Genomic DNA, 6,000 nt, shown 5'->3' on the forward strand with positions numbered 1-6,000 from the left:
ATATGGATCAGTAATTGCTAGCCACTCTGCCTGGCTCTGATCAAGGAAAAGTTAGCGCACATGTTATTGTTGGGGTCAAATGCCATAGCCATCTTGTAGGAGATGGACTGATGTGACCTGATTGGGCTGCAGGGAGCACCTCGAGCGACGAGAAGTGACAAGGACACAAAAGCAGAAAATAATAATTTAGTAGGGATAAAGAGAGAAACTGTCTCTGTGGCAACACTTGAAAAATCATTCCCTGTTTGGGGGTCGTCCTGTGCACCTTTAATTCACAACAGAGTTGGAGACACTGATTCACAATCACTAGGACAGATTGAGAATTTCCCTGAGGCTAACTTGACTTGTTTTTTTATTATGATGAATTCAAAATAATGTGAGCAGTGCACAAAATCACCACCAGATGTCAGTGAAAGACCGCTAGACGTTTGCAGTCTGCTGAGCTTGATATGTTTCAATTTAAGATGATATGATGACTTCAGGCTCAATTTTGAAAACACAAACATTGAAGCATTTAGACTTTTTTTCTTCTATAAAGGTCTGACTCTGTAGAGGTGAGTCAATACTTGGATTTTGTTCGGGCCTATACTTCAAATTCTTTAAAGACAAAGAGGAGTTTTCAGCTGAACAGGGATAGGTCAGATCAAATTAACCTCTGTCATAACTAGTGCAGGCAGAGTGTGAAATACTGGAAACACACTGCAGTGAAACGTTTTGTTCAGACAGACATTTGTCTCGTTCTGTAACAATATGTCTGCCTGTGTGTGGTTTTGGCTCTACGAATGGACCCTGAAGGCATCGTTTCTGCAGTAATGCAGTCATGTAAAAACACAATTAGGTCTAATTATTATTTTCCTCCATCAGTTAAATTGTTGTCCTCTGCTTGTTGCAGTAATCTAATTGCTTTTATCATCAGAGCGCTCGATTATGATCGGATGTTGGGGAAGTAAAAACAGAGACGGGCGACATGGTTTTTGGACCTCTCATTTAATCAGCACTTCACCTAATCAAGTCTCAGTCTTCAATTAATTCTCCTCTGCCAAGAAAAGGAAGTCCTACAGGCCGTCCTAATCAATGACGGGATGTTGTGAAAGCCCGGTGACTTTGCAGCAACCTCGGAGACATCACGATCTGGCAAAAAAAAAAAAAAAAAAGCCGAGATAAAAGGAGAGTAGGTCAAACAGTAAAGATCATCAACGCAGCATTCTTTGTTTCTAACTTCGTTTTCCCCGAGAACAAAGATAAAGACGTCTCCTTTAACTGATGATCTCCTGCTGATAAAATAAAGCACTGCTTCAATCAACCAAAGTGGTGGTCTGTCTTTAGAAAGGCTTCCGGAAAAGACAGCAGAGATAGCACTAAGTAAGAGAGGAACAACACTAATCTGGAACTTAGTGTCATTTACATTTGCTGTTTTTACTGCAAAATAACCACAAAAAAAACAACAACAAAAAAAACAAAAAATAATATGATGTCTTATAGCTAAGGGTTCAGTCAACCAGCCATGAGACACAAACTTCTTAAAGGGAACGTTTTGTAAAAAATCTACTTTGACAGTGTTTTTGAACATTTATTTGTTGAGTGTCTAACGACCCACAACATGTGAAATAAACCCATCCAGTCGTTTGTTTGTGCTCTGAATGAGTCTGACAACACAGAGAAAAATGCTCCGTTTAACATTTGCTCTCCTTGTGATGTCACAATGGGATTCTGCTCTCTCCACCCCCGGCCTAGAGCAAACCTTTTGTGCAGGTCCGCCATTTTTATTCTCGCTAGTGAAGGAGTGAAGTCTACCAGGAAAACTCAGGGGGGGTCATTACATTTAAAGAGACACACACCCAAAACTATCATTTTATTTACAATAAAATATACCAAAGCATAAAACATGTGACGTTGGTCGGAGTAGGATTCATACCAGAAATCATGATTTTAGTTTAGACGTGGATTTAGTGACAGATTTTGTAAAGATGTCTTGTTGTCATTTTCCTGATTTGACTCAAGTCAGCCTCCTTTAACGCACTCATACTCGTTCATTTGGGATCTTCTTCGCCGTCCATTGTGTCGTCTTTAGCACAGAGGAGGATGACAGAAAGATAACTACGACTGTTTTCATGAAGAAAAATGACTCCCGCGTTGAAACGTACACACAGTGTGCATGAGAAGGTAAACAGTGACAGTCATCTTTCTGTGATCAATTATTTATTTTTACAAGGAAAAGAAAAAAAAGTTAAGTAAATAAATGAAATAAATAAATTAAAAATATATATATATTAAGTCCCAGCTTAACAATGGCAGTCATCTTGAAAAGGATTGGCCCCTCAGGAAGCAAAGGAAGATATTTAACCTCTCACCATCCGGGGTTAAACTGTGGTCGGATCTTAGATACTGGGTCCAAATTTAAATCAGTTTAGTAACTCAGGATGAAGTGTGTCCATCTCTAGGTTCGTGCCTGCTTGTGCATCCTGTCCTGGCAAAGGTCAGTGTGACGACGCCGGACTAGATCTCTGATATTAAATGATTCTACAGAAAAACATTTTACACCCGATGACCTTTTCACTAAGGACACAGTACTTCCTGGACAGTGGACCACCTTTAAAGAATCTGTGGAGCGGTGTCACCTCCTCCAAAGTCTTTGTCATTAACTTAACGATGCCATCATGACCGGTCGAAACAAACCCAATAAAAGGCCTCATCCATCTCCTCACTCGTTGTTTAAGAATGATTCAACTGCAGCATGGAGTGAGATGTACTCGTAAACTTTCTGAAAGTTTGAAATCTCCAGCTGTCCTTCACTTGAGCACTCGTATTCACAGCCTTCAATAAGCCGAATAGGAGCACGAGTTTCCGTCTCTGCTCCTCCACGCTGAAGCCGGCAGTCAGTCTAATTGTGATGAGGAAGCGATTGATGTGCAGCAGCTGCATCCTGTGACCGTCGCTCTGCTCAGCCATTTGTCTCTGTCAGCCCCCCCACCCCCATCGGTCCGCCCACCCTCCTCACCCTCCTCTTCCTCCTCTTCCTCCTGAAAAGCCCTGGCAGCCTGGACCGTGACTTCAGCTCTCTGGGACTTTTGTCGCCACACATGGCGTGCAGCGCGCCCCTCGGCCCTTCTGGTCAAGCCCAGTTTGACTCGTTTCCTCGTTGCGGATGTGGAGTGACACTTGAGATGGCAGCTGGTTGGGCAGCGGCCACGCAAACCTGCTGCCTCCAACGCCTGAGGGCCCGCAGCAACATCTGCCCTCACAATCGCTGATGGACTCGAGCCAGCTCAACATATTCATGCCACAGAACGCCAGCGTCACTCAGCTGGGCAATCATCCTCTTCCTCTCTCTGGTTTTTATCTCTCGCTCCGCCTCTTCCCAGCCTGATGGTAATCTATTAGGAAGAGGCTACCCTGTAATTTCCCCCCCCCCCCCCCCCCCCCCCACCCCCACCCCGGCTCTGAATGGCCACCAAAAAAGGTGTGCTTTGGAAATTAGCAACTTGACCTCCTGATTGCGCTCGGTGAATGAGAGGCGATCCGGAGCTGGGAGGAGGAAGGAGAGCAGGTGTTCGATAGAGAAGTAAGAAATGTTCCCTCGCTCCTCTTCCTGTGATGCTCTGTTCACATCACATCACTCTCCTGAATGGTTTTCATTCTGTGACACGGACACAACTCAGCAGCTCACTTCTGACTCTCTGTGCTTCACTGATGCTCTACAGCGCCCTTGAAATGCAATGACACTCATACTTCCCGGCTGAGCGTCTGTGCCAGCACATAGTCAGAGCTCTGAAAACCGTCTCCATCTTTATTCACACTTCTACATTATGTGCATTATGACGCCGTCAAAGCAGGCGAGTAGTGTCCTCTTAATGTGTGCACAGATTAGATGTGTTCAGTTCGGATTCTCATTCAGTAAACGTCCGTTAAAGTGACTGTGTGCAGGATTTACACTAAATTATTCAAATCCTCCTTCGATATCCTGTGAATGAAACCAAACGAGGTGTACAAACAACTAAACAACTATCAGCTGTTTTATTTACCTCCTTCACCCTAACTTGACTGTCGTGTAAACACTCCCAAGTGACAAGCAGAAAGCGAAATGAAGTCTCAGGACCGACTGACTAATAATAATAATAATAATAATATTAATAATAATAATAATAATAAATAATAAATTCTTAATAATAATAATAATAATAATATTAATAATAATAATAACAATAATAAATAATAAATTCTTAATAATAATAATAATAATAATAATAATAATAAGGCTTCTCCTGTCTCCACCAAAACAAACAGAATGAGCCCTCACTCAGTCACTTGTTTTTGGTACTTTCCCTCTCTGTCCAGATTCTGTTGTTTTTTGTATTTTTTGGGGTAATAGTAAAAGTGTGCTGCCCATTGTAGATGTGTCTGTCCGCATGTAAAAGTCTTTCACGTCTTGTGTTTGTTCAATAACGTGTGTTTTGTCCTCGGTTCAAAGTGTTTCTGTTTTTGTAATTTTGATTGATGAAACTTTTCAAACAGACTGTGAACATGTTCATTTTTAGCCTTGTTTTTTTTAATTGGCGTGTTTGTGACTGTCACCTTTTCATAGACAGCTGATACACCTTGTGTTGGACGGCTGTAGGATGTCTAGTAAGCAACCTACTGGAGACACCTGAACAGGTCGGCCTGTAAACGGAGACCACACACAGAAGAAGAAGTCATGACAGGAAGTCCTTTATGGGGAACTTACAAGTGAAGCCCTAAAAAGTTAGCCGTCACTCCTAAAGTTTGTCTTGATGTTGAATGATGATGAAATCAATGGTTGTATATCGTTAAGACAAAAAGATCCCAAATGCTTTAAAGGTATATTATGTTCACTGTCACTGTTAGTTATCAGTCTGAAACATCCGGACGTGTAGTTCAAAAAACTCCTTATTTATCTGACACTGGCCTCAGTAAAATCCCTCGTGTTCCACGTGTCCACTTTACCTCTGATTGGCCAGATCTGTGCTGGGAAATGTAAGGTCACTTCTGGGTGGGCGTGTACTTGAAAGAGCTGCTCGTTCAGAGCAGCAGTAAACCACGCCAACAACTGTGTGTGTGTGTGTGTGTGAGTGTGTGTGTGTGTGTGTGTGTGTGTGTGTGTGTGTGTGCCTACAGTCGTTTTACAGAGGTTTAATTGAGAAAAACATCTCAACAATATATTTAAATAAATGTTTTAAAACAATTCTTCTTTTATTCTTTACAAAATGTTCTCAAAACAATCAGATGTTAAATTCAACAAAAATGTTGTTATGTTGTATTTTGGGCAGCAGGAAATAATCAAAGCTAATGTCGAGCCAGTGACGAGAAAACAAAAAAAAAACCTCACCTTTCAAGAGCAAGTGCACTCCGCCTTCAAGATAGCATCGTCAATTTGTCATTGTGGCTTTTTAAAAGCTAAGTCATGTTGATGTTTCATAATAAGGTTGACGGCTCCTTCTTCATCACAAACTGGTCTTATGGCGCTTCGCTGAGTGAAAGTTGAACTTTAGGCTAAATCTGTATTTTTATTCATCACTGATTAACGAGAAAAGATCGCTGAAGTTCGGCCCTTTAGCTTCCTGGAGACCAGCTGGTGCTTCATTACAGCCACAATGGACGTCAGCCGGTCTCTGGTGATATATCTCCGCCTGCTCCACCACTGCTGCCATGCCGGGGCCTGTGAAGGCTATCGGGGCCATTCAGAGCAGGATCCCATCAGCCCCTCTGGCTGAGTTATGGCCACGATGCTTGACCACCGCAATGTTGTAGCAATGAGACTGCTGGGATTTATTAAAGCTCGGCTCCTCCTGTCTTTTCTTCTTCAGCCCACCTCCTCTCTCTCCCCCCTGCTTTTCAACAAAAAGGATCCTATCCGTCTATCTGCAGCCCGGAGACACACAGAGCAGGCTGCAGTCACCTTGTGCTGCACACACACACACACACACACACACACACACACACACAAAACTAGTTATTTCTTTTAGTTTATCAGTTTGGACAAAT

This window comes from Symphodus melops (genome assembly GCF_947650265.1).
Source record: "Symphodus melops genome assembly, chromosome: 18".
NCBI classification, from domain to species: Eukaryota; Metazoa; Chordata; class Actinopteri; order Labriformes; family Labridae; genus Symphodus; species Symphodus melops.